The following is a 10644-nucleotide window of genomic DNA, read 5'->3' on the forward strand; positions in this document are numbered from 1 at the left end:
AATTTAGCTACATAATATTTTCATTAAAAGGAAAGCATCATTGCCTTGCATATTTAATTATTTTCATTTCATTCAATCATTCCAAGGATTTCATATGATAATTAGAATTTATATGTACACAATTCAGATTTTATCGAGGCCAATAGTTCAATATTCACTCTCTCTATTGAAGTATTTATCTCATAATTTATTAGTAATCAATTTGCCCACTTTACTTTCCATGGGAGTGAGGGATTTACAGTGCTCACTTTTTCCTTAAAAAAAATGTCAACCATCATTTTTTAATGACACTTAGTTACTAAAAATCTTGTCATACACAAGCATGCATGCATTAAGTGCGTCAAACATACATTTACTAAATGTTTAAGAAATTATAATCATCTATAATGTAACAACATCGCTATCATATTCCATTGAAGATTTTATGACAAACATGCATTACTAATCCTAAGTTTTTCTTTAACTTGCAAATGCATATCTCACTTATTTAACTATTTTTCATCATTAAAATTTGGTTTCAAGAAATTCATACCTAAATCCTTCAACTTACCAACTACTGCATCCTAGTAGATTTCTAGGCTTATATGTTTGTCATTACCATTTATTAGATGATGATTTAATAAGGAGTCCAATTGTCTCTTTCGTTATCCTTTCATTCTCTTTTCATTGTCCCCATGGTCATTTATATGACTAAAACAACTTTTGTCACCTCAAATCTCATTAATGTTAATTTCTAAGAGTAGCCTACACATTTTTCTACTTCACACATCAAATGTTAATTGAGTTAGCTAAATGAATATGCTCTTAAAATTTTCTAGTTTAGAAACCAGTTTCATTTTACTCACTCCTTTGTTTTCAATATTTTTCATCAATTAGTTAAGAATTCTCAAGCTTATGCCATTTCATGATTTAGTATACAACCTATCCAAGTCTACTTTAAATGATCTTTAAATATTCAAAATATTCATTATGTGTGTATTCAACAAGGTCACTTATCACATCATCATATGCTAGAAAATTGTTAAGGTTTTCTTAAGGTTTGTGATAACATCAAAACCCAAATGTTTTTTAATAGTCTAGGGTAGCCCTCCCATTTATGCTTTTGTGCATATAGATTTATACATTATATAAACATCATTAATTATTGTCAATCCCATTTCCTTCGAATATCTAATCATCTTAGGGAGTTTTTTTTAGTTTCTCCTTCATTCCTCTTCAACACTAGTGGTGGGTGATTCAAAATTCTTAAATTTTTTGTTTTTCCTCTTATAACTAGACACATCTCCCAACTCCTGGAATGATTTGGCTGCACTACTTTGATTTTCCACTACCACCTAAAATTTAAAGGCACTCTTCATTGTTTCCTTCATTGTGGTAGTCTCTTGGACATTGAAAAGTTTCCTTCCATCATGCTTCCTATCTAAGAAATAATGAAGTAGGTGCTTCTCTCCACACACCCAACATTTCAATGGATTTTTCTATCGGTCCTCTATACTTTCCCTCACTATTCTAGTGTTTCCCTTCTTCCCGTGAGTGGATAATTTTGTTGGTGTACACTTGTTGTTGGAAAAGTGAATTCAACATTCTTTCTCAATAGATCATGTCATGATTATTTGAACCCTTTACTCTTGAGTTCAACTTTGTCTTTCTTCTTATATAAATCATTGGGATCCATCTTAGTCTTTTATTTCTCATAGAAATGTTTTTCCTTTCAGATGGTATCATCAAGTGTCTTGGGTTCTTCATGCTCTACCTAATCTTGGAAATATTTTGGTAACCCACTAAGAAAGAATTTTATCCTCATATCCTCCTCTTTAATAAATGCTACATACCTTAATAGTTGTATGAACTTGTTAGCATAGTCATCTAAGGAGGATTTTCCAAACTTGATTTCATGGAACTCCCTAATATTTTCATCACATTATCTCTCTACATCTCTAGTAGTTGGTCTAGATTGCAATAACCTTTGCATGTCTAACAATATTTGCAGCAGGATTCATTTATCTCTTCCTACTTATCCTTTTTTCAAATGTGCTTATCATTATCAACCTTGTAGCTCTAAAGTTCATCCTTCAAACTGCACATTGTTTCTACCAAATTAGGGATCGATTCTGTAACTTTCCCTTCATTTGCATTGATGTAAACAGGGTCTTAACACTATTTTTCTTATCATTGATGTCAACCTGATGATGGTTGTTGTCATGGTTTATGATCAACATGACATGAGTTGACATTGTTTTTTTACAGATACGTTGATCCATGTAAAGATGCTTGGTCAACTAGGCCTTCATGATCCTGACTTGATGATATAAATGTGTTTGGTAAGCTAATCCCTTATGTTGATATTTTGGATGTTGTAGAGGCATTGTAGAAGGTTTTAATGATGTCAGAGGGTCATATACAGGTTTTCATGATATCATCATCTTACTCCTGAATCTCAGCTCCAATTAATGGCCAAAAGAGGTGTAACAGCTCCAGGTTAAAGTTTCATGTAATAAAGGATAATAAAGAAAAAATAAGACGAAGGTCATGGGATACATATTCCAAGTTGAATTTTGGGAAAATACTTTGGTGGGAATCACATTTTGTTTATTTATGGCTATTGAAATTTACAAAGGCATTGAAAAAGGCAAAGAGGCAACACTAGTACAAAATGAGAGATTAGTGACTATGTGACTAAAAAAGTTAGTCACCACAATTATTTCAAGTGAATTACTATTAAATTTGAGCAATTTTACTTTGAGAGTGAATAGCGCCAAATCACTAGTCTTCGTTAAGGAACTTCCCTTCATTACTCAATGATCTAGCTTAGCTCAATCTTTAAGGATTCCCCCTTAGACAAGGATATCCTTCTTCTAGTCTAAATAGTGAGAGAAGGCCACCAAGGTGACATTGGGTGGTTTGCTTGATGGATGGGGTCAAGACCTTTTTTTTTTCTATGAGAGTGTTTGAGTGAAGATACAAATGCTTACAAGAAAATTAGTTTCATTTATTGCCATTGCCTAAACTACTTCCAATAAAATCATTTTCTTTTAATAACATCTAATTTTGATAAATAATTAATTCAATAAAAAAAAAAAAAGATTATTATTATTATTATTATTATTTTGTATATGAGAGAATAGACAACTATACTGAATTTGTGTAGAAAATCTATGTAGGTTAACCCAATAATGCAATATTAATCAAAGCCGAATACTATAACCTACTTCTACTATCAATTTGCAGAAGCTTAAAGATCGAGCTGAACAATATAACCAGAAGAAGAAGAATCAATGGCACAATACACATGAAAATACATTGGGGAAAGCCTTATCTAAAAACCCCACAATATTGTATTATCATACATGGTGGAAATACATAGGAATTATACAAAGCCTTAGCTCTCACAAGTAGCCAGCTCTCAGTACAATCCTCACAGATGCTCATAGGCAATCTTGGCTTCTCTCCAGCCTTCCTCTCTGCCCTCTAAGCTCCTATTTCCTTGTGTTGTTCCTTGTGGATGATTTCCTGTTACCAAGTGGAAAAAAACCTTCAAAACTGCGCAATCCTCAAGGATAAATCCTTGACTGCATGCATGAGTTTTCTCCATGAGAAAACACATGCAACTGATAGTACACTGTCTTTGAATGTTAATCTCAACTAGGGCTTTCTCAGAATAGACATGCATGAGTTTCTGTTGAGGGAATCTTCAGTTGACTGGATTAGCACTAGTTGAGTGCACTAATGCATCAACTGACTGTTAACTCATTATTAGTTCCTCAAACAGTTTGGAACTAATTTAATTGGACTTAATTCAATAAACTGAGTTAACTAATTACAACTCAAATATAACTCAATCTTATCTCCTTAATTTAAGGGATAACTCTTGCATGACTTCAAAAAGACTTCTAACTTGAATTTCTCCAACTAATTAATTTAAAATAAATTAATTTATTATTTCCAAGTAGCTGTTGAGACTAAATTCAATTTTAATTCACAATTTAATTCAAGGACAAATTAAATTGGAATATTCTTGTTTCCATATTTCAACAGTTTGTACTTAAGGATCGATTCTATCTGCTACCACAATCACCTCCAACTGTACCAACATTACCTCACACGTGGCACACTGAGCTAATCGAAGTTTAAGCCAATAACATCATAAGAAATACCTTAACAACCCATTCTATCATCAATTAATCTACACCATGGGGCAAATTAAAACTAACTTTTAATATTAAAAATATAGCCAATTTATTTTATTTGAAAATCAATTTTAACATGTAATTTGAGGAAACTCCGTAAAATAAAATTTAATGTGAAAAAATGTTGAACAAAATAAAATTGGGGTAAATTATAAAAAATAAATAAGTAAAGTGAAATATAAAATTAATAATTATAATTATAATTAATAATTAAATCATCTTACTCCTAATTTGCCAAGTGCCAAAGGGATAAAATCTCTTCATATACAAACCTTTTTTAAAGTGAAAAGAGATTTGATCCCCTCGGCCCTTGGTAAATACAAAATTAAGATAGATCCAAGCTAGTTTTATACCAATTTATGTAATTGAAAGTAAAAAGAAAACTATTTGACTGAAAAAGTTACTTTAAAAAATATTTGTAATTTCCTCAATTTTAAAATAATAGATATAGATATAGATATAGATATAGATATAGATATATATATATCTATATATATATATATATATATATATATATATATATATATATATATATAATCTGAACTTACAAATAACTTTGAAAAATACATATAAATAGCCAAACACAATTTTATATTAGTTAAAATAAAATAAATTTCAATTAATTGAAAGTTAAAATAATATTATTTGAATGAAAAGTTGCTTTGTATCTTCAAAGAGAGTAAAGAGATTTGTAATTTATTTATTTAAACTTTGAATTACAAATAACTTAATAGTTTAATAATTTAAACTGTAAGAGGTTGTAAATTTGGGGTTTTGGGTGATTTCCTGGTAAACCGTAGGGGTTATAGATCATCATGCCTTGATAATTGGCAATATAAAGATATTGTTTTACAACCTAGCACTGTTTCTGCGAGGGTAGCACCTATCCAAATCTCTGCAAGGGTAAAACTAATCCAGATCTCTGTAGTGGGCTTGGATTTTCAGTGGATCCATGCCCCTGAAATCCTGGCATCTCAACCATCTGAGTGATTTCAACTTCTAGCCTAGTAGTTCTAACTGTTGCTAATGAGATCAATGGATGCAGAAGTGAAAAAAAGTATTTGAAAAAGTTGAGGAAGCCTTCGGATTGGAAGCTCGACTACTAATCCCAAAATCACCTGGATGAGATTTGGACCTGAGATCCCCATGCGAAAGATAAATATCTTTCAAACCACTGAACCACTGACAGAGTCGAAAGCCTTCATGGTTTTTAACAAATATTTTTTTCTCTCACTTTGCGACCATTTCAGTCTTTGTGAAGTATATATTCTGCAACAAGAGAGGGAATCGTGTGGTTCTTACTACAGTTTCTCCATCTTTTACCCTGGGACATCGGCTGTTACGCGTGAGGGTCATTGATTCCTTTGAATAGCGACATTCCATTAAGAAAATTATAAATCCATCACCATCCCCATTCCGACATTATTCTTCGTTTAGAAAAACACGACAATTGACAGACGACCATTCACGTGTTCTTCGTTGTGCTGTGATGCCAAATGTTGATGATCCACATTGTTGAGCTAAATCAAATATTCAACTTGAAGAATGATTGATCCAATCATTACGCACTATGGAAAAGGTCAACTATCTTGCTTCTTGGCCGATCTAGATACTGTGCTCGATCTGGTGAGTAACTCTTAACAAAGTTTGAAAAAGCATTTCGTAATTAATTTTAGATTTTCTGGAGTATTTTCCTATTATTTATTTTTTATTAGATTAGGTTTTCCATTTGTGTCTTGAGGATGACAGTGGATTGTTCCAAACTTTGATTTCACATTTCTTAATTATTTAAATTATATTGATTTGATTTTTCTGAAGCTTCTGCACATTATTTATTTCTATTGGGAGATCAGATCTTCCATCTATATCTTGAGGATGAAAGTGAATAATTCAAAACTTCTACACAAAAAAACCATTATCCTTTTTATCTTAAATGTGTTATTTTTTTGGTTGAATTCAAATTGTAGATATTGGCAGACATGGTTGAGAATGCAACTTTAGCAGCCATGGCCAAACGCATAGGAAAGCATGACGTAAAGGTTTATCACGTTGCTTCTTCGATGGTAAATCCCATAACAATTCGAGAATTTTTTAAACTAATATTTGAACATTTAAAATGTAATCCATACATTGATCACAAAGGAAAACTAGTAAAATTGTTGACGCAATTGACCTACGTTAATACTATGGAGAATTATGGGCAGGCTCTCAACACATCTATTAGTTCACCAAACAACGTAAGTTGTAAGGATACTTTGTGTTTCTTACTAGAAATTTGATGAATATAAGTGGAATTTGAAAAGTTAAAAATTTACTCATTTATATAATCTTTGTTCAAGTAGTAGATTCGTTACTTAATCTAAAGAATTATCGATTCACCATAATTATAATAAAAAAAGGTACATAAAATGAATCATTGCAAATTGATAGTCATATTGCAGATAGCGGGGTTATCAAGATCATCTACAAAATATATGTTACAACAATTGAAGCACCTAGCAAAGATCTACGAGCCATATGCATTCTACCAAGGAAGGTGAATTATGTGCAATGGAGATGAAATACAAACTTGTTGGTGTTGTATTGTTTTAAACATTTTGATTGGTAATCACGCAGCATACATTAATAATTTTTTTAATATATTTGTGCAGATTCGATATCTCCAATTCTGAAAAACTGTTTCAAGAGCTCTCTCGAGATGAACGAGACAGTTTTGGATTTGATGTTAAGAATATCGAGTGGAAAAATTACATCGAAATATTCATATTCCTGGACTTCGTGAACATGTCTTAAAAAGGTGAATATGTATCAGTGGATCACAATGGTTGCAATGGCAATGAAGACATCAATTTTCGCTTCACTGGGTTCACTATTTCTGGGAGAGTGTTGGGGGTTGTTGAAGCAGAAAGTTGTCTAGAGATAAATGGAGGTCCTGCAAATGTGAAGGTTGAACTCATTTCCACCAACAATGACCTCATTAATGTTGTGTTTATGTTGTAGGGAGGCAGTTACACGTTTACAAATATTACTCCAGGGAAATATAGGTTGGTTGCTTCCCATCATGAATACATAAATTTCGTTAATCCTCCAGCAGTATACAAATATCAAGTCATTTCAAATCCCACTACAATTTTTTTCAAAGAGGAAAGGTTGTGATATTTTTCTCTCTTTGCCTTCATTTGATATGCATAGTAAGTTTGGAGAAAGCATCCTTTGCGTAAATCTCAGTGACCAAATATCTTTCAAGCACGCAGGTGATAATTTCAATCGGGTATAGCAGCCTAATGTTTTCAACGTAAAATATTACACTGTGAAGACACTAGGAAATAAAATGTAGAAAGTGTTGACATGCGCTTCTGTTTGTTTGTGCATCATGAAAAGGGCTTGGAGAAACTACCGAAACTAAAGTCCATGTCGCTAAATATTCCCAACATTGACTCTGCCCACATAAATATTTCAGAGTTATTCCTTAAGGATGAGTGTCTAGAGGACACAGTAGCCCTCCGTGAAATCAAACGTGAAGAAGTGGAAAGAGTTGGCTCTGTGAGCCAATTGTTAAACAGAGGAAGAAGATACAACATCATACCTAATGTCAACCCTAGCCAGGATGGCGCTATGCATGAGGTACAATGATTGAGGTTTATAGAGTATATTTTCTATAATATTCTCTTTCAAATACATGATTCTCATGTTCTCTTAACAATTGTGCTAAGAGATGGAGTTGGGCTTTGGAAATCTGGTAGTAGATGACATCTTTTCTGTCCCTGGTTATGATATGGATGACTTGGTTGTTTCTCAGGGTAACCTTGTTTTAGGTGTTCATGTATACCTTTATTCAGATGATGTCCATGAGGTGAAGTGCCCTCAGGGTTCTGGAGCAGCTCCTTAGCCAAATCAAGCACTTTGTCATGCAATATCTGATGCAAATGGGAATTTTCTTTTAATTTTATTCCATGTGGAAAATATAGGTTGTTGCCATTCTACAATGGTGAGAATACAATATTTTATGTTTCACCTCCATCTATAGAGGTTCTGGTTGAAATTCATGTTAATATATCTCAACCATTTCAGGTCACAGGGTTCTCAGTTGGAGGACGTGTCGTGACTTCTAAAGGTGTTGGTGTTGAAGGTGTTAAGATATTAGTTGATGTACAAGAAAGAGCTACAACAGATGTCCAGGGATATTACAAACTTGATTGGGTAACATCAACAAGCTACACAATCAAGGCTGAGAAGGATTACTTTGAGTTTAGCAGTTTGGAGAATTTCATGGTTTTGCCAAACATGGCTTCAATCCTAGAGATAGAAGCAACACATTATAATATTTGTGGTTCCCTAAAATTAGTGACAGATGGCTATTTTGGAAAGCGTCAGGTTGGCTTGACACACGAGCCAGAGAATGTTAAGCCTCAAGTAAATAGGATTGATGATATGGGAAACTTTTGTTTCGAGGTTCAACCAGGTGGATATCAAATATCCCCACTGACAATAAAGCAGAAAGTGATTCTTGTCTTCAATTTTCACCATCACATATTGATGTGACAGTAACTAGACCAATGCTTGGCATTGAATTTGTAAAGGCCCTTGTTGATATCCATGGATTGGTGATATGTAAGGAAGGATGTGACTCCTCGATTTCTATATCACTTACTTCTCTGGCTATTGAACTCTGGGTTTAGAGAAGTTGAACTCTTTAAATTTAAAAAATGAGAGAAGTGACTTCATATTTGAAAAATTCTTACTTGGTGCATGGTGTCTTGAGGTAAAACATGGACCTTCATTTGATTTGTTAGACTGGGATGATGACTCGTGTTGGGAGAGAAAGGTTATTGATGTCAATGTTGGTGTTTCTGATCATTTAGAGATAGTGTTTATCCAAAAATGATATTGGTTGTGTATTATGTCTACTCATCCTATGGCTTCTTACATTGTATAGCCAAATAAAGAACCCATGAATTTGTTGATTGAGAAAGGATGGCAGTAAATCTGATTAGAAGCTCCTGGTGTGCACATGCTTCCTTTCTTGAACTCATGCATTTTCTTTGGAATGTCTTCATTAGAATCCAATGTATTGAACCATAAGCCTATATATTTGACTGGTGAAAAATATCTACTGAGTGGTGAAATACATGTTGATTCAAGTTCTTATCCTAAAGCAAACGAGTTGTCTCAAAGCATTATTGTAGACATATGGAAAAAGGAGGGTGAATTTATAGATATGATCAATGATGTCAAATTTGTTTCAAGTGCTAATGAACCAAGCAACATTGTTGTGTATCAGTACACTCACTGGGTTAATCTTGAAGATGAATTGGTATTTGTTCCAAGAGATAAAAGGAATGCTAGTGAGAAAAACAATTTTGAAAAGGTCTTATTTTATCCAAGAAGTCAACACGTTGCTATTAAAACTAATGGGTGCCAACCTGCTATTCCTGATTTTGTGGGGCGCCCAAGAAAGTACATTCAGGGTCAGTGTTGCCGGCAATCCCAGGTGTTGACATTAAAATAATTGCTCAAAATGGCAATAGCAATGGCCTTTTGAAAAAGGGTGACTTGGTTCTTCAAACTTTGATAGGATCAGATGGTCTATTTTTGGGTGGTCCTCTGTATGATGATAATGAGTACTATGTTGAATCTTCCAAGAGATATCATTTAAAAGCACTTGCATAGGAACCCTTTTGAAGCTTAGTTGTATTCTCATCCAATTTGATCGGACGCCCCACTTGACTAGCCAAACGATAAAGAATATTCGATCGTTAGTATTCAACCTTCTATGCACTCCCTGCATTTGGGGTCCTCGGTAGAGGAATTGCTGAATTTGCATCAAACAACTGCTAGATACGGAAAAAACCTCTTCAATCGCATTGCTTCAAACTACGACCATGTAAGTCTAGATTTTACTATTACTTTCAAGGCTTTATAGTGAAACCAGTGTAAATGCAGGTTGTTTGTGGATAAAAGATAAATAGCTATAAACATAGGTTATCCTGTATGTGTATGTAAGGGCATACATGATAAAAGATTTGAGAGTGAATGGGATATTGTTTCAAGAGATTTCATGCTCTATCTTGAGACTCAATATGCAATGTGGAAGTAATTTGACCGTACTAGAAATGGACTCATGTCCTGATAATGCGTACAATTTCTTTGTGGACATATTGATTGAGATGATGGGGAGCTTTAAATCATTAAAGGAGTTGGTCATATGTGTTGGGCCTTTTCTTAAAGAAATATGTGTCTTCTCAATTTGTTGTTCGAGAGGCTTCCTAATCTCTAGCGTTTGTTAATGGGTGAAAACTTTATTTTGGTAAGAATAAAATTTTTGCTTTTCTTTTACATGTGCAGCAAACAACATGTTTCAATGTTTAAGAGTGTTTGCATTTTCTACTTAGTTGTCAAGGTATAGCATAATTGTTTTTTATACAAAGCATATATTGATGTAGCTTAGGTTGACTAT

General features: G+C 33.3%; 1 pseudogene; it reads left to right on the forward strand.

Moving 5' to 3' along the window:
• Positions 1 to 7902: 7902 nt before the first annotated feature.
• Positions 7903 to 9857, forward strand: LOC149232026 (uncharacterized; annotated as a pseudogene).
• The last annotated feature ends 787 nt before the right edge of the window (positions 9858 to 10644 follow it).

Source organism: Pinus tabuliformis, chromosome J (assembly GCF_031772625.1).
Source record: "Pinus tabuliformis cultivar Carrire ecotype Pingquan chromosome J, CPIR1, whole genome shotgun sequence".
Lineage (NCBI taxonomy): Eukaryota > Viridiplantae > Streptophyta > Pinopsida > Pinales > Pinaceae > Pinus > Pinus tabuliformis.